Source organism: Triticum urartu, chromosome 7A, assembly GCF_056163025.1.
Source record: "Triticum urartu cultivar PI428250 chromosome 7A, HENAU_Tu73, whole genome shotgun sequence".
Lineage (NCBI taxonomy): Eukaryota > Viridiplantae > Streptophyta > Magnoliopsida > Poales > Poaceae > Triticum > Triticum urartu.
In genome coordinates, this window is record NC_141879.1 from 40,598,948 (window position 1) to 40,624,446 (window position 25,499).

The 25,499-nt window shown below is 42.7% G+C and overlaps 1 pseudogene; it reads right to left on the reverse strand.

Annotated features, from left to right (window-relative positions):
• Positions 1–5,766: 5,766 nt before the first annotated feature.
• Positions 5,767–7,065, reverse strand: LOC147957461 (uncharacterized; annotated as a pseudogene).
• Between the last annotated feature and the right edge of the window lie 18,434 nt (positions 7,066–25,499).

Sequence of the window (25,499 nt, forward strand, 5' to 3'; positions counted from 1 at the left end):
AGGATATCTTGGCCGTAAGCTAACAATATTCATGGTACATTTAGTCTCGATCCAATCAGGCACAACATTCATCGGGAGTCCCTGTTGAAGAACATCGTATAGTAACATACTTAGCAATGAAGTTTAGCTTAAAAATAAAATGTATGCAAAAGATGCACTGAGGAGAAATAGTAGAAATCTTACCATCTTTCCTAAATATATGTGACAATAGTTCAGTACGAACACTATTGGTCGCACGTTTTGAGTACCAACATTTCTAAGTGCAGGAAAGAAATTTGTCTTGACAGCATCAAGATCCTCAAGCCATGAAACATAATGACTTGTCTCCTCGCAGTTTAATTCAGCCCCGGGACAGTGGACGGTCCTGTCTACCAAGCGCTGGACATGTTTGCTTGATTGGAAGTAAGCTGTCAATATAAATTGAGATCTATTAATTATTCAACTGGTTCAAATAATCTCATATCGAAGACATAAATATGGTTGAGAAACTCAAATAATGTTAGAACTGGAGGCGTCTGCACATCGACCCAGATGTCTCTATTACCTTCAATATCATCTTCCGGACGAATATCAAAGGTGATAACCATATCAGGATCAAATGCATAAGCCTTGCATAGTGCTTGCCAACTTTTGCATTCAAAATAGGTGTATGTGTCTGCATTGTATAATTTGACGTTGAAGGTATAACCATGCTCGGTCTTCAAGTAAACTCTTTTTACCTCCATAGTTTCGTTAGGACTGAAACCTATCTTATCCAAGACAAAAATTCTTGCATGGCAGGGGATATGCTAGTAGAATAGTGAAAAATTAAAATTAAAAGGTGAAGCAAATGAAGCATAAGTCATGCTTAATTACGAAAAAAGACTTGTCGTTGTGACTTACTGTATCCACTTCGAAGTTCTCATCCAGCTTGATGCTGAAGCGTCTATCATCAACTAGAAAATTTCTGCCGCACAGGCCGCGCTGGTCTTCGCAGTATTCGCACATAATGAAATCGTGTTCGTCGTCAGACGACATTCCTATGTTCATAGGTGAAACATTAAACACTTATTAGTTCTATTAATTCAACTAATTCTATTAATTCAACTAGTTCAACTAAGCACTTACGAAGAATATACCTAATTAATTGAACTAATTCAACTAACTAGTTCAACTAATTAATTCAACTAAACTAGTTCTGTTAATTAGATAATGAAATCTCATATAACTAAATTAAATATATATCTAACATATAATTTATATCTAATATCTAACATACATGTTCATATATAGGTGAAACATTAAACACTTACTAGTTCTATTAATTCAACTAAATAAAGTAGTTCTATTAATTCAACTAAGCATTTACTAAAAATAAACTAGTTCTATTAATTTCTTACTAAAATAAAGTAGGTAGTTCTATATAGTAATATTTTGATTAGATCATCAAATCTCATATACCTAAGTTTTCTTACTAAAAATAAACTTGTTCTATTAATTTTCATACTAAAAATAAACTAGTTATATTAATTCAACTAGTTCAAATCTCATATATATATATATATACCTATTTAATATCTAGCTATACTAATTCAACTAGTTCAACTTGTTCTAATTCATGTAAAATATATTTGACATTAATATTTAACATCTTTTCCATATAATTCATCTAACATTAACATTCTAACATTATTATTGTTGGGGAACGTAGCAGAAATTCAAAATTTTCCTACGTATCACCAAGATCTATCTATGGAGAGACTAGCAACGAGGGGAAGGAGAGTGCGTCTACATACCCTTGTAGATCGCTAAGCGGAAGCGTTCAAGTGAACGGGGTTGATGGAGTCGTACTCGTCGTGATTCAGATCACCGATGATCCTAGTGCCGAACGGACGGCACCTCCGCGTTCAACACACGTACAGCCCGGTGACGTCTCCTACGCCTTGATCCAGCAAGGGGAGAAGGAAAGGTTGGGGAAGACTCCATCCAGCAGCAGCACGACGGCATGGTGGTGGTGGAGGAGCGCGGGACTCCAGCAGGGCTTCGCCAAGCACTATGAGAGACGAGGAGGGAGAGGGGTAGGGCTGCGCCAACAGGGGAGGAACTTCATGTGTTGGGCTGCCCCTTTACCTCCACTATATATAGGGGGAGAGGGAGGGATGCGTCCCCACCTAGGGTTTCCTCCCTAGGGGTGGCGGCAGCCCTAGATCCCATCTAGGGTGGCGGCCACAAGGGGGGAGGGGGAGGCGCACCTGAGGTGGGCCTTAGGGCCCATCTGCCCTAGGGTTTGCCCCCTCCCCTCTTGGAGGCGCCTTGGGCCTTGGTGGGAGGCGCCCCAGCCCACCTAGGGGCTGTTCCCTTCCCACTATTGGCCCATGTAGGCCTCCGGGGCTGGTGGCCCCACCTGGTGGACCCCCGGACCCCTCCGGTGGTCCCGGTACACTACCGGTGATGTCTGGAACATTTCCGGTGGCCAAAACCATACTTCCTATATATTAATCTTTACCTCCGGACCATTCCGGAACTCCTCGTGACGTCCGGGATCTCATCCGGGACTCCGAACAACATTCGGTAACCGCGTACATACTTTCCCTATAACCCTAGCGTCATCGAACCTTAAGTGTGTAGACCCTACGGGTTCGGGAGTCATGCAGACATGGCCGAGACAACTCTTCGGTCAATAACCAACAGCGGGATCTGGATACCCATATTGGCTCCCACATGCTCCACGATGATCTCATCGGATGAACCACGATGTCAAGAATTCAATCAATCCCGTATACAATTCCCTTTGTCTAGTGGTATGATACTTGCCCGAGATTCGATCGTCGGTATCCCGATACCTTGTTCAATCTCGTTAACGGCAAGTCTCTTTACTCGTTCCGTAACACATCATCCCGTGGTCAACTCCTTGATCACATTGTGCACATTATGATGATGTCTTACCGAGTGGGCCCAGAGATACCTCTCCATTTACACGGAGTGACAAATCCCAGTCTCGATTCGCGCCAACCCATCAGACACTTTCGGAGATATGTAGTGAACCTTTATAGCCACCCAGTTACGTTGTGATGTTTGGCACACCCAAAGCACTCCTATGGTATCCGGGAGTTGCACAATCTCATGGTCTAAGGAAATGATACTTGACATTAAAAAAGCTTTAGCATACGAACTACACGATCTTTGTGCTAGGCTTAGGATTGGGTCTTGTCCATCACATCATTCTCCTAATGATGTGATCCCGTTATCAACGACATCCAATGTCCATGGTCAGGAAACTGTAACCATCTATTGATCAACGAGCTAGTCAACTAGAGGCTTACTAGGGACATGGTGTTGTCTATGTATCCACACATGTATCTGAGTTTCCTATCAATACAATTCTAGCATGGATAATAAACGATTATCATGATCAATGAAATATAATAATAACTAATTTATTATTGCCTCTAGGGCATATTTCCAACAATTATCTACGTAATTTATCTAACATTAATCTAAACAACAGAAAATAGAATAAGTAAAAACAATGTGTGTGTGTGTGTGTCTGTGTGTGTGTGGTGTGTGTGTGTGTGTGTGTGTCTCTGTGTGTGTGTGGTGTGTGTCTCTATGTGTGTGTGTGTGTACGATCGGGGGGCGGCGGCGTACGGGCGGCGGCGGGCGACGACGGGGGGACGGGCGCGTATATTTATTCATGTAGTTTTAAAAACGTATAATCATTCAATGCGTATTTAAGAACGTTAATGAAAGGTAATATATTTATTCATGTATTTTTAAAAACTATTCACAAAATGCAAAATCGTTCACATGTTTAGAAAATTGTTCATGACATGATAAATTTGTTTGTGAAAAAAATAAAATTGTGTTCATGTGATTCATAATAACTATTATGAAATGTAAAGGTTATTTGACAAATTTTAAAAAAATGTTCGTGACACATAAAAAACCTTCACCGTGTATTAAAAAATCGTATTCATACAATTTTCCCAACTATTTAATAAAATAATCAACATGTATTAAAAATGTTCAACATGCACTAAAACAATGTTCAATCTGTATATGTAAAATGTAACATACCTTTATCTTTACCTTTACCTACTAACAAAGCACGCATTACTTCCGTCGGGTTCACCATCGCAGCATTTTTACGAAAAAGCCATATTCAAGGTGGTACTAATTTTTGCTTCGGTAATTTTCGGTTTCATCCGCTCCTATGTCTACGTCACCCTGTACGTCCTAAATCTGCTTTGTCCAGCCTGCAAACGAAGCGGCCCATATGTTGTTTGCCGATGCACGCCTTCCAGCCCACATCAGGCACCTAGCTCGCTTTCTTCCATCACATGCATTGAGACTCTTTCTTCCATCAAATAATCCCACATCACTACTTTACATCTGACCTCACCAGTTCATATACGTACGCCCTAGGAAATCAACAAGTGGCCTCCAAAATCAAGAAGGAAGCAAATCAAAAAGGAAATGAAGGAATTAATTGCTGTGCATATACTCCCTCCTTTCCGGTTTATAAGGCTCAATTCAAAAATCTCACCAACCAAAGTAGATGATGAGTGGTGGATTATTTTTTGTAGTTTGCAAAAGCACCCAATTAATACTCTTGTTTTCCTCAAAAATTTATGTTTACGGATGCATTAATTGCAATGTATGCATGCATAAAGTCTGAACATGTGATGGTTTAATTCCTCAAAAAATTATACTTGCATGCAATGATTTAATGCACCTTGAAGTCTGAACATGTGATGGGAAACAACCAAATTGAGCCTTATAAAATGGAAAAACTACAACTTTAAGATAAGCTCTATAAACCGGAAAAGAGGGAGTACATACACACCCTTGAGAATCAACAAGTGGCCCTTCAAATCGGGAAGGGGATGAATGGAATGAAGCAGCCTCCAGAAATTAGGAAGGGAACGAACCCTTGAAATCCGGAATGGAACGAAGCGGCCTCGAAAACTAAAAAGGTAACGAAGAAATGACCCCAAGGAACGGGGCCAAACAAAGAACAACTCAGATTTGACACCCCACCGTGAGCTTGACCTTGAGCGTCGCCGTGCTCCTGGAAACACCGACGGGCTATCGGCAACGCCCCGCAGATTCATATCGGCTCTCTTCCGTGTACCAAATCCGGCCGCAACGGAGCGTCATGGCACCGGAAGAAACGGGCCCCCTGCACCAAACACCAATCCCAGCCACGACTGCATATCGGGTGAAGGAAGCGATATGGATAAGCTTTGATGCGGTTCGCTAGATTTTTAATCCCTGTAAAACGCCGGCCCGCAAAACGTGTTTGCAGTTCGCGCAAAACAACTTTTGCAGGTCATAATCTCGCCAAGTTCGCTTGTACTTTAGGACTAGGTAGATATGTTTGGTTGGGCAACCCTCATGACCCAAACCTTGTACCTATGTAGCTTGTTTTTGAATGAATAAAGTTTGGCGAGAGTTCTAAAAAAAAAAATTGCAGGCCGGCGCGGGCTGGCACAGATGCAAAACCCCCAAACGGATCCGTAAAAAAGTATATTCGCGGAATATGTTTTTTTACGGGTCGGCTATGCGGATTCTGCTCTTTACGCCGCTGCATTCCCGCATATTATCAGCCCGCAAATATCAAATCCAACATAATTCAATAATCAAAAACAAACTTAATTATTCAAATCAAACATAAAACAATAATCATCCGCATTACAAATAATTATTCAAATCACCGTAGCAAACTTAAAATAATGCAATACGAAACTTATCATGAATACAAATACAAATGAATACAAAAATTAGTCACTGTCTAGCCCTTTGCCAATGGTGCTCAATGAGATCTTCCTGAAGCTGAAAGTGTGTGTCTGCATTTTCAATCTCCTTGTATGTCTGAAGAAAATCTATAATGTGGTTTGGGTCTCTAACTGGTTTGACACGGCTACCCACATTGTCGTAAAAGAATTCTAAGTCCATTCCTCTCTCATCTTCAAGAATCATATTGTGCAGGATAACATAGCAAGTCATGATATTCTTCAGGGTTTTCTTATCCCAAAAACAAGCAGGACCACGGACAATGGCAAACCTAGATTGCAAAACACCGAATGCTATTGCAATGTCTTTTCGGGCTGCCTCTTGCACCCTTGCAAATTCACATTGTTTTTTTGTTTGGGTTCTTTGATGCTCTTGACAAATGTGCACCAAGGAGGATATATACCATCTGCAAGATAGTACCCCTTTGTGTATTCATGCCCGTTGATAGTGTAGTTGCAAGCAGGAGCATCACCACTAGCAAGCCTAGCAAACAAATGAGAGCGTTGCAACACATTGATATCATTGAGTGTGCCGGGCATACCAAAAAAGCGATGCCAAATCCATAAATCCTCGGATGCTACGGCCTCTAGCACAATTATTGCATCACGAGACTTGCCACAATACATTCCTTGCCAAGCCTTGGGGCAATTTTTTCAATTCCAATGCATACAATCAATGCTACCTAGTATCCCAGGCCAACCTCTCCTCTCATTAGCTGCCATCAATCTCTTTGTGTCATCTTCATTTGGTGCCCGAAGATACTCGGGACCAAAGACACGGATGATCACTTTCGCAAATCTACGCATAGACTCAATTGTGCTATCTTCACCAATGCGAAGATACTCATCGGCATAGTCAGCCGGAACGCCATATGCAATCACTTGCATAGCTACGGAGATTTTTTTGATATGCACTAAATCCCTTTAAGCCCGCAGCATTCCTTCTTTGAGTGAAAGACCGGCAATTTGCCTTGCAAGCTTCAACAATTTTCACAAAAAGGGATCGGCGCATTTGGTACCTTCTGCGGAAGAGGTGTGCAGGATATGTAGGATTCTCCGAAAAATAATCTTGCATCAACATCTCGTTTCCAAGATGGCGATTCTGCGGAATGCACAGACGCCCGACAGTAGATCCTCGCCTCCTCTCTCGGTACTCGTCTTCATGCTCCTTCACGACAAGCGCCATGACCAATGTTTGTTGCCGAAAGGTCGCAAGCATTGTCTCCACATCTGAGTCGTCCGAATCAGACGAATCGGATAGCAAGAACTTCTCGCACGGGGTCAACTCCATCCACACGCACACCGGCGCGTCAATCTACTACACAGCTCGCAAAAATCACAAAAAAGGGACTAACCGGTGGCGAGTGATCCCGGGCGGCAACGAGGGTGGTGCGCTCGGTCGTGGTCGATCCCAGCGGCGGCGGTGACTGGGGGGGCTCTTCTCGCTGGATCCGGAGGGGCGGTGCAGCGGCCCGGCGCGGGAGTGAAGGAAATATGCCCTAGAGGCAATAATAAAGTTATTATTTATTTCCTTATATCATGATAAATGTTTATTATTCATGCTAGAATTGTATTAACCGGAAACATAATACTTGTGTGAATACATAGACAAACAGAGTGTCATTAGTATGCCTCTACTTGACTAGCTCATTGATCAAAGATGGTTATGTTTCCTAGCCATAGACATGAGTTGTCATTTGATTAACGGGATCACATCATTAGGAGAATGATGTGATTGACTTGACCCATTCTGTTAGCTTAGCACTTAATCGTTTAGTATGTTGCTATTGCTTTCATCATGACTTATACATGTTCCTATGACTATGAGATTATGCAACTCCCGTTTACTAGAGGAACACTTTGTGTGCTACCAAACGTCACAACATAACTGGGTGATTATAAAGGTGCTCTACAGGTGTCTCCAAACGTACATGTTGGGTTGGCATATTTCGAGATTAGGATTTGCCACTCCGATTGTCGGAGAGGTATCTCTGGGCCCTCTCGGTAATGCACATCACTTAAGCATTGCAGCTAATGAGTTAGTTGCAGGATGATGTATTACAGAACGAGTAAAGAGACTTGCTGGTAACGAGATTGAACTAGGTATTAAGATACTGACGATCGAATCTTGGGCAAGTAACATACCGACAACAAAGGGAACAACGTATGTTGTTATGCGGTCTGACCGGTAAAGATCTTCGTAGAATATGTAGGAGCCAATCTGAGCATCAAGGTTCCGCTATTGGTTATTAACTGGAGACGTGTCTCGGTCATGTCTACATTGTTCTCGAACCCGTAGGGTCCGCACGCTTAACGTTACGATGATAGTTTCATTATGAGTTTATATGTTTTGATGTACCGAAGGTTGTTCGGAGTCCCGGATGTGATCACGGACATGACGAGGAGTCTTGAAATGGTCGAGACATGAAGACTGATATATTGGAAGCCTATGTTTGGACATCAGAAGTGTTCCGAGTGAAATCGGCATTTTACTTGAGTACCGGGAGGTTACCAGAACTCCCCGGTAACCTAATGGGCCTTAATGGGCCTAGTGGAGGAAGTAGAGAGGAGGCCAAGGGGCATCCCGGCGCCCCTCCTTCCCAAGTCCGAATTGGACAAGGAGGGGGGCGGCGCCCCCCCCCCTTTCCTTTCCCCTCTCTCTCTCCTTCCCCCCCAAGTCCTAGTCCAACATGGAAAAGGGGGGAGTCCTACTCCCGGTGGGAGTAGGACTCCTCTTGGCGCGCCCCTTGCCTGGCCGCACCTCCTCCCCCTTGCTCCTTTATATACGGGGGCAGGGGGGCACCCCATAGACACAACAATTGATCATTGTTCTCTTAGCCGTGTGCGGTGCCCCCTCCACCATAATCCTCGATAATATTGTAGCGGTGCTTAGGCGAAGCCCTGCAACGGTAGAACATCAAGATCGTCACCACGCCGTCGTGCTGACGGAACTCTTCCCCGACATTCTGCTGGATTGGAGTCCGGGGATCGTCATCGAGCTGAACGTGTGCTAGAACTTGGAGGTGCCGTAGTGTCGGTGCTTGATCGGTCGGGCCGTGAAGACGTACGACTACATCAATCGCGTTGTGCTAACGCTTCCGCTTTCGGTCTACGAGGGTATGTGGAAAACACTCTCCCCTCTCGTTGCTATGCATCACCATGATCTTGCGTGTGCGTAGGAAATTTTTTAAAATTACTACATTCCCAACAGTGGCATCCGAGTAGAACACAAGTGAGTTGTGGGCGATATAAGTCATACTGCTTACCAGCATGTCATACTTTGGTTCGGCGGTATTGTTGGATGAAGCGGCCCGGACCGACATTACGTGTACGCTTACGCGAGACTGGTTCTACCGACGTGCTTTGCACACAGGTGGCTGGCGGGTGTCATTTTCTCCACCTTTAGTTGAATCGAGTGTGGCTACGCCCAGTCCTTGCGAAGGTTAAAACAGCACCAACTTGACAAACTATCGTTGTGGTTTTGATGCGTAGGTAAGAACGGTTCTTGCTAAAGCCCGTAGCAGCCACGTAAAATTTGCAACAACAAAGTAGAGGACGTCCAACTTTTTTTTGCAGGGCATGTTGTGATGTGATATGGTCAAGACATGATGCTAAATTTTATTGTATGAGATGATCATGTTTTGTAACCGAGTTATCGGCAACTGGCAGGAGCCATATAGTTGTCGCTTTATTGTATGCAATGCAATCGCCCTGTAATGCTTTACTTTATCACTAAGCGGTAGCGATAGTCGTAGAAGCATAAGATTGGCGAGACGACAACGATGCTATGATGGAGATCAAGGTGTCGCGCTGGTGACGATGGTGATCATAATGGTGCTTCGGAGATGGAGATCACAAGCACAAGATGATGATGGCCATATCATATCACTTATATTGATTGCATGTGATGTTTATCTTTTATGCATCTTATCTTGCTTTGATTGACGGTAGCATTATAAGATGATCTCTCACTAAATTTCAAGATAAAAAGTGTTCTCCCTGAGTATGCACCGTTGCCAAAGTTCGTCGTGCCCGGACACCATGTGATGATCGGGTGTGATAAGCTCTACGTCCATCTACAACGGGTGTAAGCCAGTTTTGCACACGCAGAATACTCAGGTTAAACTTGACGAGCCTAGCATATGCAGATATGGCCTCGGAACACTGAGACCGAAAGGTCGAGCGTGAATCATATAGTAGATATGATCAACATAGTGATGTTCACCATTGAAAACTGCTCCATTTCACGTGATGATCGGTTATGGTTTAGTTGATTTGGATCACGTGATCACTTAGAGGATTAGAGGGATGTCTTTCTAAGTGGGAGTTCTTAAGTAATATGATTAATTGAACTTAAATTTATCATGAACTTAGTACCTGATAGTATCTTGCTTGTTTATGTTTGATTGTAGATAGATGGCCCGTGCTGTTGTTCCATTGAATTTTAATGCGTTCCTTGAGAAAGCAAAGTTGAAAGTTGATGGTAGCAATTACACGGACTGGGTCCGTAACATGAGGATTATCCTCATTGCCGCACAGAAGAATTACGTCCTGGAAGCACCGCTGGGTGCCAGGCCTGCTGCTGGAGCAACACCAGATGTTATGAACGTCTAGCAGAGCAAAGCTGATGACTACTCGATAGTTCAGTGTGCCATACTTTACGGCTTAGAACCGGGTCTTCAACGACGTTTTGAACGTCATGGAGCATATGAGATGTTCCAGGAGTTGAAGTTAATATTTCATGCAAATGCCCGGATTGAGAGATATGAAGTCTCCAATAAGTTCTATAGCTGCAAGATGGAGGAGAACAGTTCTGTCAGTGAGCATATACTCAAAATGTCTGGGTATCATAATCACTTGATTCAACTGGGAGTTAATCTTCCGGATGATAGCGTCATTGACAGAATTCTCCAATCACTGCCACCAAGCTACAAGAGCTCCGTGATGAACTATAATATGTAAGAGATGAACAAGACAATTCCTGAGCTCTTCGCAATGCTAAAGGCTGCGGAGGTAGAAATCAAGAAGGAGCATCAAGTGTTGATGGTCAACAAGACCACTAGTTTCAAGAAAATGGCAAAGGGAAGAAGAAGGGGAACTTCAAGAAGAACAGCAAGCAAGTTGCTGCTCAGGAGAAGAAACCCAAATCTGGACCTAAGCCTGAAACTGAGTGTTTCTACTGCAAGCAGACTGGTCACTGGAAGCGGAACTGCCCCAAGTATTTGGCGGATAAGAAGGATGGCAAGGTGAACAAAGGTATATGCATGTGATATACATGTTATTGATGTGTACCTTACTAGAGCTCGCAGTAGCAACTGGGTATTTGATACTGGTTCCATTGCTAACATTTGCAACTCGAAATAGGGACTACGGATTAAGCGAACACTGGCGAAGGACGAGGTGACGATGCGCGTGGGAAATGGTTCCAAAGTCGATGTGATCGCGGTCGGCATGCTAACTCTACATCTACCTTCGGGATTAGTATTAGACCTAAATAATTGTTATTTGGTGCTAGCGTTAAGCATGAACATTATATCTGGATCTTGTTTGATGTGAGACAGTTATTCTTTTAAATCAGAGAATAATGGTTGTTCTATTTATACGAATAATATCTTTTATGGTCATGCACCCTTGAAGAGTGGTCTATTTTTGATGAATCTCGATAGTAGTGATACACATATTCATAATGTTGAAACCAAAAGATGCAGAGTTGATAATGATAGTGCAACTTATTTGTGGCACTGCTGTTTAGGTCATATCGGTGTAAAGCGCATGAAGAAACTTCATACTGATGGACTTTTGGAACCACTTGATTATGAATCACTTGGTACTTGCGAACCGTGCCTCATGGGCAAGATGACTAAAACACCGTTCTCCGGTACTATGGAGAGAGCAACAGATTTGTTGGAAATCATACATACAGATGTATGTGGTCCGATGAATGTTGAGGCTCGTGGCGGATATCGTTATTTTCTCACCTTCACAGATGATTTAAGCAGATATGGGTATATCTACTTAATGAAGCATAAGTCTGAAACATTTGAAAACTTCAAAGAATTTCAGAGTGAAGTTGAAAATCATCGTAACAAGAAAATAAAGTTTCTACGATCTGATCGTGGAGGAGAATATTTGAGTTACGAGTTTGGTCTACATTTGAAACAATGCGGAATAGTTTCGCAACTCACGCCACCCGGAACACCACAGCGTAATGGTGTGTCCGAACGTCGTAATCGTACTTTACTAGATATGGTGCGATCTATGATGTCTCTTACAGATTTACCGCTATCATTTTGGGGTTATGCTTTAGAGACGGCCGCATTCACGTTAAATAGGGCACCATCAAAATCCGTTGAGACGACGCCTTATGAACTGTGGTTTGGCAAGAAACCAAAGTTGTCATTTCTGAAAGTTTGGGGCTGCGATGCTTATGTGAAAAAGCTTCAACCTGATAAGCTCGAACCCAAATTGGGGAAATGTGTCTTCATAGGATACCCAAAGGAGACTGTTGGGTACACCTTCTATCACAGATCCGAAGGCAAGACATTCGTTGCTAAGAATGGATCCTTTCTAGAGAAGGAGTTTCTCTCGAAAGAAGTGAGTGGGAGGAAAGTAGAACTTGATGAGGTAACTGTACCTGCTCCCTTATTGGAAAGTAGTACATCACAGAAACTGGATTCTGTGACACCTACACCAATTAGTGAGGAATCTAATGATAATGATCATGAAACTTCAGATCAAGTTACTACCGAACCTCGTAGATCAACCAGAGTAAGATCCACACGAGAGTGGTACGGTAATCCTGTTCTGGAAGTCATGCTACTAGATCATGATGAACCTACGAACTATGAAGAAGCGATGGTGAGCCCAGATTCGGCAAAATGGCTAGAAGCCATGAAATTTGAGATGGGATCCATGTATGAGAACAAAGTGTGGACTTTGGTTGACTTGCCTGTTGATCGGCAAGCAATTGAGAATAAATGGATCTTCAAGAAGAAGACTGACGCTGACGGTAATGTTACTGTCTACAAAGCTTGACTTGTTGCGAAAAGTTTTCGACAAGTTCAAGGGATTGACTACGATGAGACCTTCTCACCCGTTGTGATGCTTAAATCTGTCCGAATCATGTTAGCAATTGCCGCATTTTATGATTATGAAATTTGACAGATGGATGTCAAAACTGCATTCCTGAATGGATTTTTGGAAGAAGAGTTGTATATGATACAACCGGAAGGTTTTGTCGATCCAAAGGGAGCTAACAAAGTGTGCAAGCTCCAGCGATCCATTTATGGACTGGTGCAAGCCTCTCGGAGTTGGAATAAACGCTTTGATAGTGTGATCAAAGCATTTGGTTTTATACAGACTTTTGGAGAAGCCTGTATTTACAAGAAAGTGAGTGGGAGCTTTGTAGCATTTCTGATATTATATGTGGATGACATATTACTGATTGGAAATGATATAGAATTTCTGGATAGCATAAAGGGATACTTGAATAAGAGTTTTTCAATGAAAGACCTCGGTGAAGCTGCTTACATATTGGGCATTAAGATATATAGAGATAGATCAAGACGCTTAATTGGACTTTTACAAAGCACATACCTTGACAAAGTTTTGAAGAAGTTCAAAATGGATCAAGCAAAGAAAGGGTTCTTGCCTGTGTTACAAGGTGTGAAGTTGAGTAAGACTCACTGTCCGACCACCGCAGAAGATAGAGAGAAAATGAAAGATGTTCCCTATGCTTCAACCATAGGCTCTATCATGTATGCAATGTTGTGTACCAGACCTGATGTGTGCCTTGCTATAAGTCTAGCAGGGAGGTATCAAAGTAATCCAGGAGTGGATCACTCGACAGCGGTCAAGAACATCCTGAAGTACCTGAAAAGGACTAAGGATATGTTTCTCGTATATGGAGGTGAAAAAGAGCTCATCGTAAATGGTTACATTGATGCAAGCTTTGACACTGATCCGGACGATTCTAAATCGCAAACTGGATACGTGTTTACATTAAACGGTGGAGCTGTCAGTTGGTGCAGTTCTAAACAAAGCGTCGTGGCGGGATCTACATGTGAAGCAGAGTACATAGCTGCTTCGGAAGCAGCAAATGAAGGAGTCTGGATGAAGGAGTTCATATCCGATCTAGGTGTCATACCTAATGCATCGGGTCCAATGAAAATCTTTTGTGACAATACTGGTGCAATTGCCTTGGCAAAGGAATCCAGATTTCACAAGAGAACCAATCACATCAAGAGATGCTTCAATTCCATTCGGGATTTAGTCCAAGTGGGAGACATAGAAATTTGCAAGATACATACGGATCTGAATGTTGCAGACCCGCTGACTAAGCCTCTTCCACGAGCAAAACATGATCAACACCAAGGCTCCATGGGTGTTATAATCATTACTGTGTAATCTAGATTATTGACTCTAGTGCAAGTGGGAGACTGAAGGAAATATGCCCTAGAGGCAATAATAAAGTTATTATTTATTTCCTTATATCATGATAAATGTTTATTATTCATGCTAGAATTGTATTAACCGGAAACATAATACTTGTGTGAATACATAGACAAACAGAGTGTCACTAGTATGCCTCTACTTGACTAGCTCGTTAATCAAAGATGGTTATGTTTCCTAGCCATAGACATGAGTTGTCATTTGATTAACGGGATCACATCATTAGGAGAATGATGTGATTGACTTGACCCATTCCGTTAGCTTAGCACTTGATCGTTTAGTATGTTGCTATTGCTTTCTTCATGACTTATACATTGTTCCTATGACTATGAGTTTATGCAACTCCCGTTTACTAGAGGAACACTTTGTGTGCTACCAAACGTCACAACGTAACTGGGTGATTATAAAGGTGCTCTACAGGTGTCTCCAAAGGTACATGTTGGGTTGGCATATTTCGAGATTAGGATTTGTCACTTCGATTGTCGGAGAGGTATCTCTGGGCCCTCTCGGTAATGCACATCACTTAAGCCTTGCAAGCATTGCAGCTAATGAGTTAGTTGCGGGATGATGTATTACAGAACGAGTAAAGAGACTTGCCGGTAACGAGATTGAACTAGGTATTAGATACCGACGATCGAATCTCGGGCAAGTAACATACCGGTGACAAAGGGAACAACGTATGTTGTTATGCGGTCTGACCGATAAAGATCTTTGTAGAATATGTAGGAGCCAATATGAGCATCCAGGTTCCGTTATTGGTTATTGACCGGAGACGTGTCTCGGTCATGTCTACATTGTTCTCGAACCCGTAGGGTCCGCACGCTTAACGTTATGATGACAGTTTCATTATGAGTTTATATGTTTTGATGTACCGAACGTTGTTCGGAGTCCCGGATGTGATCACGGACATGACGAGGAGTCTCGAAATGATCGAGACATGAAGATTGATATATTGGAAGCCTATGTTTGGACATCGGAAGTGTTCCGGATGAAATCGGGATTTTACCGGAGTACCGGGAGGTTACCGGAACCCCCCGGTAACCTAATGGGCCTTAATGGGCCTAGTGGAGGAAGTAGAGAGGAGGCCAAGGGGCAGCCGCGCGCCCCTCCCCCCCCCCCCCAAGTCCGAATTGGACAAGGAGGGGGGCGGCTCCCCCCTTTCCTTTCCCCTCTCTCTCTCCTCCCCCCCCCCCCAAGTCCTAGCTAGTTCAACATGGAAAAGGGGGGAGTCCTACTCCCGGTGGAAGTAGGGGGAGTAGGACTCCTCCTGGCGCGCCCCTTGCCTGGCCGCACCTCCTCCCCCTTGCTCCTTTATATACGGGGGCAGGGGGGCACTCCATAGACACAACAATTGATCATTGATCTCTTAGCCGTGTGCGGTGCCCCCCTCCATCATAATCCTCGATAATATTGTAGCGGTGCTTAGGAGAAGCCCTGCGACGGTAGAACATCAAGATCGTCACCACGCCGTCGTGCTGACGGAACTCTTCCCCGACATTCTGCTGGATCGGAGTCCGGGGATCGTCATCGAGCTGAACGTGTGCTAGAACTCGGAGGTGTCGTAGTTTCGGTGCTTGATCGGTCGGGCCGTGAAGACGTATGACTACATCAACCGCGTTGTGCTAACGCTTCCGCTTTCGGTCTACGAGGGTACATAGAAAACACTCTCCCCTCTCGTTGCTATGCATCACCATGATCTTGCGTGTGCGTAGGAATTTTTTTGAAATTACTATGTTCCCCAAGAGGGAGGGTGTGGGGTGGCCCCGCGGAGCGATTCCACCCGCGGATATGGCCGGAATCGCCCGCGGTGGGCGGGCGACGGCGGAAGGAGGGGAAAAATAGCGCGGGCTGAAATATCCCTCCCGCCAACTGCTTCTATATGATGCAGGGCACCGCAGCCGCGAGGGGGAAACCAGCGTTTTCCCGGGTTGGGATCGGGAATTTACCGCGCTCCCTAAAATTTTTTGTGGGCCGGGACGGGATGCGGGGTCTGGTCGGGCAGGCTTTCCGGCCCGTACCCGCATTTTGGCGGTTATTTTACGGGTCGGGGGCGGATGCGGGATCTGCTAGAGTTGCTCTTATGTGGTGGCCACATGACCTGCGGGCGGTCGGTTGTTTATGGCAGATTTTTTTAATCCATTCTCACTTAGAAAAAAAATGAAGACATGCACGATACATTTAAGTGCATGTGATTGTCTCTAATTAAACAAAAAATTAACCTCTACAATATAGATTCAGATTGTGAGGTTAGTGGTCACAGTGCATGCATCGTATTTTTTTTACACAATACAGATGCAGGCACTCATAGATATGCACATCCATTCATTCATATGAATATACATACACACCTTATCTCCATGAGCACCTCCGAGAAGCTGAGCCGACACGTCGTTTTGAGATTAATGAAATCACCACAGACGTCTTCGTAGTCAACCGGAACATCTTCTCCCACTAAATACACATCGTCGAAAGTCCTGTAATAAATCGAGAAGGCAAGCTGGGGATACCATGGACACATATTATCTTTTGTTGCAACGCATGTGCTGATTGACTACAAGTAAACAAGATTGTGGGTGCTGCATGATAGAGTGTGTTTGGCTCTTTAACTAAACGTAATTGTGAACTACTACATGATAGCGCATTAGAGTATTTAACCTGGATTTCGTGGAAGATGCACTCCAACATTTTTCTAAAATACGTACGACGAGCACACCATCGTTTTTCTAAAATATATAGCTTGAGATTGTATATCATAAATGCTCCTTACCACCGAAGCTGAGATAGAATGCACGCGAGGGAGTATAACATAAGTGTGAAGTATAATACATGCATTCCCTCCTTTTAGGTTTGTTAGCCTTATCTAACTATCTTTTTGTTTTAGTCCTATTTTCATTTCTCTTTTTCACCTATTTAGATTTTAAGGTGCATTAATTTGTTGCATGCAAAGGTTAAAAGAAAACTTACAAATGTATGTGACCATTTTTACTCATTCCATGGCCATGAATGCATGCATCACATTTTATGGAGATCTGTATTTTTATTGACATCGTGATGCACCTCCCTACCTTTGATGATATTGTCTTGCCACGTTGATGCATGCATTAGTGGACGCATCATAAAGAAGTTCCCGTTGCAACGCGCGGGCATATGTGTTAGTATTTATAAAAATCAAAATATGTTGAAAAATGTTCAGTGTTATCTGAAAAAATGATTGACATGCATTCAAAAAATGTTAAATGTGTGTCTGAAAAATGTTTTAAAATGTATTAAAAAACTAAAGTGTATTAACAAATTGTTCATACACAAAAAAAAACTCACCATGCATTAAAAATGGTAATGTAATGTAAAACAATTGTCCACGTAGTTTTTAGAAAAAGTGATATCTATTACCTAATATTAAAGGACGGACGCTTTCATAGTTCTCCATACGTCATCCCCTTTATATCCGTTTATTTACTAGATTTACGGCTGAGATTTAGTTAGATCCGCATAACTGTAAGTTGACAAAATTTACACCATGTATGCCACCTATAAGTGAAAAGCGATTATTATTATTTTCAAACGTCGCCCGTCGCCTATGAGGCTACGACTAATTTCTGATCGCTACTTCCCGTAAAAAGAAAAACAAGTTCTGATCGCTACAAGCTAAAAAAAAATCTGATTTGTAGCCCGTCCTCTGGTCAGCGGAACCTCCCCCGTCCATGCGCGCACCCCGTCCAACACCAACACGACCACATCACCCATCTAAAAAAACACGACCACAGCTCCTCTCACCCCGACTTCGGCGATACTCTGAAAATAGAGGGCGGGTTGCTACTGCTCTCTTTCTCCTCCCTGCCTCCTTCCTCCTCCCAGCAGAACCTCGCCTCCGGCCTCCTCCCGGTAAAACCACACCCCGCTGGCGCTCGTCGCCCGACTCGGATCAGAAAGTCTCTGATGTGTCCTGCTTGAGCACGCCATCAAGGGGTGCCGGACACGGACTCCACTTGAACCACCCTCGTTTTGCCACATAGAAAGACCTTGAACCTCTACAGAAGTATTCAATCTGGTAGTCGTTCAATCTTGCTCGAACGCTCTCCAGGGCTGATGCAACAGGGCAGCCGTTGTCACTCGAGTCGAGGCTCCAGGCCGGCCGCTGTCACTTGAGTGCAGGGGGTCTTTGGTCTCCACCGCTTGATTTCAGGCCGGCCAACCCGGCTACTTCTAGACCGAGCAGGCCAGCACCAAGCCGACAGGGCAATAGACCCACGAAGTGGTAATATTTTTCAATGTCCTAAGATAATCCATCCTCTGTAATTTGTATCAGTGATCCAGTGTATGTTTTATGTTGTCCTGTGATAACGTGATAGAGAATTGGAGAATATAAATTAGAGAATGGGATTGCTCGATGCTCTGCTGGCGTTGCTTCCTGGCGCATTGATTTCTTTGTACAATTGTGACTTTATGTGCAACCGTTGGTAGCTTGTGTGCTTTTGTACCTGTGTACTATATTATTCAGATGCCAAAGCTAAATGCAGTTATTTACCACATTATTGTGTGTTTGTACGCTGGAGGCGTAGGCACATATATTTCTTTATGAAATTGTGACTGTGTGCCGCTGTTGTGTGCTTTTGTAGCTGCGTAGCATATTATTCACATGCCAAGTTAAATGCAATTCTATTGTTAGATTAACAAGACTACGTTCTACATGATCAGAGCATGAGTAACCTTGAAGTAGCATGCCTGTTTGAGCACTTTTTTAATTATTTACTGCTATTGATTTTATTCAGCCCTGACAATTTAGAGGAAGAAGTAATTTCATTTTTTTCATGTACCTTCAGGAAGATTTCCAGGGAGCCCTTTGATGACTACAAAATTTAGGAGTGTAGTATGCAAGTTTAGAGAGGGACATATCAAGTTGAACAAAAACCTGAAGGTTTTGACAAACAGCACACTTGAGGTTCTTGTTTAATTGGAGTGAAGTTCCAAACCGCCTTTTCTTGCGCTGTGCTCAGAGCGTAGAATTTTATTCTGTTAATTCATTGATCATCACAGGATTAAAACTGGCTCTACAGGAAATTACTAATTCTCTGTACTGCATTTCAAAGTTATAATAGAACGAGACATGAGCTGTGATAGTGTAGAAAAATTACACTATTTGAAGGTCTATTTTATGCACAATCTCCGCCAAGAGACCGAGGTGTCGGCCTGCAAAACAGAACCCACCTCCGCCATGGTCTTGAACCTAGCTTGATTCTCATCCATGCCAAGATGTACCTATTGCACGTACTGTCCTACTCCTTAGACCTTAACCACCGTCTTGTTCAACCATGGTGATCAGTGCTGGGCGAAGGACTACGTCAAGGGTGCAGTGGCCAATCGAGCCGCTAGACGGCGAGGCAATGCAGAGGGCATGTTCACCGGTCCATGGATAAGCTGGACAATTAAAGACCTCTAGGGGTCTCCACAAAGTACTCCTGGTCTGCGGTCGCCACCAGCCCACCACAGCCAGTCTGCTCGCCACGCGGCGCTACATAGCGCTCCTGTTGTTGTTCCTGGAATTTCGGCACTCGGCCATGGCCACGATGGCCTCGGTTGCTGCCCACTGCGTGGCCTTGACCAATTGGCACAAAGGTAGCCCCGGCGACACCTACCGCGTGACATACAGGTCCTCCTAGCTAGCGACGACGGCATCGCGAAATTCAATTTTCAAAAATTCAGACAATTTTAGACCATAACAGGTCTATAGATTTGGTCCAGCCGCCCGACCCCACGCAGCTTAGTTTCATAGAACCGAGACGTCTCTGTCAATACAAACTAATAAGAGGACAGTACCGACACAGCAAACCTGAATTCCGAGCTAACACCTCTCAAAGACCCTCCCATCCATTGAATCGTCAAGTTCACCATGAATTCATGTCATTTTTGTTCCCTGTCACACACGGTGAGCATCTCGCTAATTCATCGGCATGTCATATTTGGCATCAATTTTTCAATCACGTACTAACTGTTGTCAAAATGTAGCTTGGTATTGTGTCCGGTGCTCCTAATCTCGCTGGAATCACTGTCAAAAGTAGGAGAGCAATCAGGTTTGCCAAAACATCAATGATCTCTTTGTCTAAATAACTGGATCATGTCTTAACTTGGATTCGGAAGCATGCATGGTTAAAAAACAAAATCTGCATCATGCACTTGATTTCGTGGAAATTATTACTGGCCGCCTAAATTTTAAGTTCATATTTAAAATTTGGCATCAACTCACTGGACGTCATGGAGGCCGTGGTGCAACCAAGAAAAGGTCTGCAATGCATGTGTATTAAAGTCGTCTTTGGAAGGACAAAATTTCGAAGTAAATTACCGTAGCATGAAGCGTTGTGATGTCATTAAGCTTAGCAAATGTTATTCAATTGACCTGATATAACTAGGGTAATGTTCTTTCCGCATTCTTTAAAGAAATAAAACCGCTTTGGTGTGGTACGTGCAAATCTGTTTATTATGTTTTCTTCTGTATCAAAGAAAAGAAAATTGAGTTGCACTTTAAGCTTTGTATAGGTCATACATGCAAGCCGGGTTAGAAGAAATTTCGTAATCACTAACGGGAATTTAGCGACTTACTAATTAAACCTCAATTTCTTATTTGTCAACATATATGTAAGATACTCATGATTTAGTCTCTCAAGTCTCAATAATATATCAACTGATGAACATAATGGCTCCTTACATATTTAAATTAACTGTGAAGGTAATTTACATGTTTAAATTAACCAATTCTTTACAATGATAATGAGCATGTCCTTTATGAGCAGTGCTATGTGAATATAGCTCTTTTCTTGTTTAACACTGTCGATAAAATACATTACATGACTTATGCTGCCAGGAATGCCTCAGTGATAGAGGAAGAGAGGGAAAATATCACAGTGATAGCGGAAGAGAGAGAGAGAGAGAGAGAGAGAGAGAGAGAATATCTCAGTGATGCAGCAAAATATGGTCTTGAGCCTATGGGCTAGGAAAGTGTGGCATTGTTTTTTCTCCCAGTGCAACGCACGGGCATGTTTGCTAGTCTAAATAAACTTTACTGCCCTTGAATATCATTGGTTCTGATAACCAAACCATGTCATCAAAGATACCATCTTAGTGTGTAGAAACAATCGGCTTTTTGACAAACAAAACTACAGAATTGCTATTTTTTGCGGCAAACAAATATTTTTATCTCGCCTGATTTGTAAACTAAGCTGCATGGACATACTGGAAAACAATTTATTTTTGAAGAATTGCAAAAAGTTCTATGAAATCACGGGTGTCTTGGTCATAGTGTTCAACATTGGTTACTGCATATTTTGGTTCTCAGTCCACATAACCATGTCCACGTGCAACAAATTTTGATTTAATCAAATAATTGTATGACATACTTTTTGTAAGATTTTTGCTCACTCCATCTGTGGATGGCAAGCTATGCCTACTGCAAGTCAAATTGTTGTATTTCGGAATCCCTGCCATCTGTATCTAATCACATATTTATGATACTTGCACATTTTTTGCTAGTTAGTAGAACTACAATTTGGTGGCTCTAGTTTCATGACGGATTAAAAGTCAGAGATATCATTGGTTATTCTGCAGGTCCTGTTAAGTTATTCCATTGCTGTCTTTTTGAGTCTTCATTTAACTTTATTGTCCTTGAATACCCTTGGTTCAGACAACCAAACTGTGTAACCAAAGAAGCCGTGTAGTCCGCACCTAGTGTTTTTTGCTCACAAACATTGGCCTTCGGTATAAACTGAAGCACAGAAGTACCTCTTTTGCATCAGTGAAATAATAAGGTGCATGGACATGCTGGAAAACAATTTGTTTTTGCAGAATTTTTAGGGAAAATTTATGAAACCATGGTGTCATGGGGACGGTAACTACTTTTTTTTCTTATCCAAAATGATAATTCATTGATAAGTGTTCAAAGTTGGTGCAGCTTGGTCACTTGTTAATGTTATTTTGCGTTGAGCACTGGGTGCTTGCTTTTCAAGACATAATGGGTGAAGAGTTAGTCAACAATATCTTGTTGATGATCTTTTGAGTCTGGGTCTATGACCTGCTTTATAGGCTAGCATTTCCTCCATGTGGTTCTTGTTATGAGCACATTTTTTTGTTCAAGGCATCTTTTCTGTTAGGACTCTGTTTAGCGCTGGGTATATGTTGTTGGTGATCTTTTTAGTATGGAGATATGACCTGCTTTCATAGGGTACCGCGGCCCTCATTTGATTCTTGCCGAGAGTCAACAACAGGGCTCGAAAGATTCTTACCAGCGCGCACATGAGTGCCGTTTTAGTTCCAGGTCATCTTTTCTGTTCCTTCGGCGGCAGAACCTGACTCGCCCCGCTATTGTTTGTTTGTTTGTTTGTTTCAGGTGAGGAGATCGATGTGCCGGATCAAGCACGTGCTGACGGAGCGGGCCATTGCGGACCCTGATCCGAGGAGGACCGCGGAGATGAAGCGGATGATCAACGCCATGTGATGGACTCACGTTGTCGTCGTGCTTTTTCAGCTGTCCGTAAGCAGCTGCTTTAGCATCTGTCAACCACTAGAAAGAATTTGCTTGCTTGCTTGCCTTCTTGTGTTGTGCGCCTCCCCCGGAAACGGAAGGTGTATAAGAAGAAGTGCAGCAGCCCTGGGGATTCTACGAGGCTCCCAAACATTCCCGTGGATGAACCTCCGATGGAATAACCACGGCCGCGGCCGTCTGTCTGTTTTTGCACACTGTGATATGCATGACTGTTGGTTTCATTTCTGGCTCCGGTTTTCGCGGTCGGTCGGTCGGGGTCTCGAGGGCGCGCTCCATGATTGCGCGCTCTCCTTTCGTCCATTCATTTGGCAGTGCAAGAAAGGGTTTTATCACGTCGATGCTGGGCAGGAACGTGTCCTGTGGCCTGTCATGGCGATGGCGTCGAGTGGAACAGCCGCAGGCGTGAGGTTTTCGTGGGTTAATACCACGTAGTGTGACATCTTGTGACCTGACCGGAGTTAGTTGTTTGGTCGCCGGCCGGCGTGCACGACCACGTGGACGGCGAAAACCACGTGCTATATATATCACGTTCTGTAGATGGGGCTATCACGTGACCTGCCGCTAAGCAGTCAACTTGTGCTATATACTCTCTATATCATGTATTTTTGAGACCATGATTATGCCTTTTGCCAGTCTAACACTAAAAAAATTGAATCTATGAACTGAGCATAGCTCCGATTTTTTTCTCGATAAAGGAGCATTGCTCCGATGGCTCGGCTAGGTTACTTGTGGCGGTGGAACCTGCCCATCCGACTTCAGCTACTGGACTAGACGGTGGTCGATCAAAACCCGGTTTCCAGCAGTCATCATCATTGGTTTTATTGTGTTATTTTCTTCTCCGCGAAAACAGATCCATATATCATGTGTCAATGCAGGACATGAACGTCTCTTTCCGTGTCCGACTCCAACTCCGTGCCTATCAATACGATGCAGCTGGGCATGAACTGAACATATAAATATTGCTTTTCTTTATTTTCTTGTGAGATGAACAATCCTGTATTTCTTTTTGGGGTTTGCTATATCTTAGTCGACTGAGATTTAGTGAAGTCTCAGTCAACGAGATTAGCTGTACGATTGGCTTTTGCTTTGATCGATATGTGTTCTCTTGCGCTGCGCTGATGTATTTCTTGTCCAAAACGTACTGGGCTTTGTCCCAGGCTCCCAGCGGACACTGGACCTTCTGCCGCTGCATTGCTTTCCTATCTGGGCCATGGGTTGTCGCTTGCAGTTCTTTATTTTTTTTCTGTTTTTTTATTTTCTCATAGGTCTTTCATGTGAATACATTGTATGTTTCTCTATTTTTTGTTGGGAAAGTGTGCACATTAAGAAGCTCACCAGGGAAGCTCAGTTTGTGTATTCACATCTACTTTTATCCTTCCTTTTTATTTATTTTTTATTTTCTATTTTAGTGTACTTATTTATCGTTTTTATTAAGATATTTTTACTTTTTACTTTTTTATTTTTATTAAAATATGGAACATCTAAAAAATTGTAAAACAAAAATTTTGGCACGCTTGAGATATGTTTACTCTAACTTTGTTGATGTCTTTTCGACATAATCATTTTGTTTATTATATTTCCTATTTCTTTTTATAGTTTTTGCTTTTCTCATTTATGTATTACCAACAAATATTTTAGTCATGTTTATATGTCTTATTCTTTTCTATGTCAGGTTGATAGAGAAACAATTGCTTTTTCTTTGTATTTTTACCACTAAAAATTTCATGTGTTTGCAACTACGATGAGGGGGTAGAACGCCTGCACAACTGCCTGCATCCAAACTCACGGGCAACTGCAAGGAGTACAATGTGTTTGCAACTACGATGAGGTAGTGTGTGCGGGGATGGGATAAGAAACATGCCTGATATGTGTCATTTTACAATTTTTCTATTTCTTTGTATTTCTGAAATTTGTTCTTTCCTGACCTGGAAGTCGAGATCCAATGGAATAAGCAACTTTGGGCGTGTTCATTTTTGCAACATCGGTTGATTATGTGTCTTTTTTTTGTGGTCTTTACAAATACTTTTCAGGCTAATGGCCATTCTTCCTACCTATTTTGTTTTAAATTATTTATCAAAAACTTGCTATTTTTATGTTTATTTGAAAATATTGCCTTCTAGTTTACAACTACATGTCTCTCGCTCGCGCGTGTCTATCGGCAATGTTGGTGTGGTGGATTTTTTGACGATGAAACTGGTTTCTTTGCTTGCAGGTAGATTCACTTACCTCGGTAAATAAAGCTCCGTTTTTATGTGCCGCCGTCAAGTGTCATTCAGATTATTTTTTTGCTCGTTTTGCTGTTTATTTTGAGGTTCTTTCCAGTAAAGATTGTTTTACAACTAGTAGTACTAAATTTCTTTTAGTAGGAGACTGAAGATGAAGTGTGGTTCTCCGTTGGATTGTACTGGAAGTAGTATTTTATCAACACATTTTTTATGCTTGTACGTACTTATAGAGAAATTTTCACACCCCTCTGTATATCCTCTGTACAGAGAGTATAGTGCAACCCTCTGTTCATGAGTAGGTGACAAGACAGATGTGTGTTTAGGGTTTTTGCTAAGTTGACATTCCTTTTTGTTTTTTAGGATATAAACCTCTGCTAGTTATCTTTTGTTGGAAACATTTTTTTCTTTTTTTAATCTGGTGAGTGCTATCATTTATACTGTTCTTTACTGGGATATAAACCTCTGCTATTTTTATCTTTTGTTTTTAAGAAGTGCTTCTCTCACATCCCCTCATACACA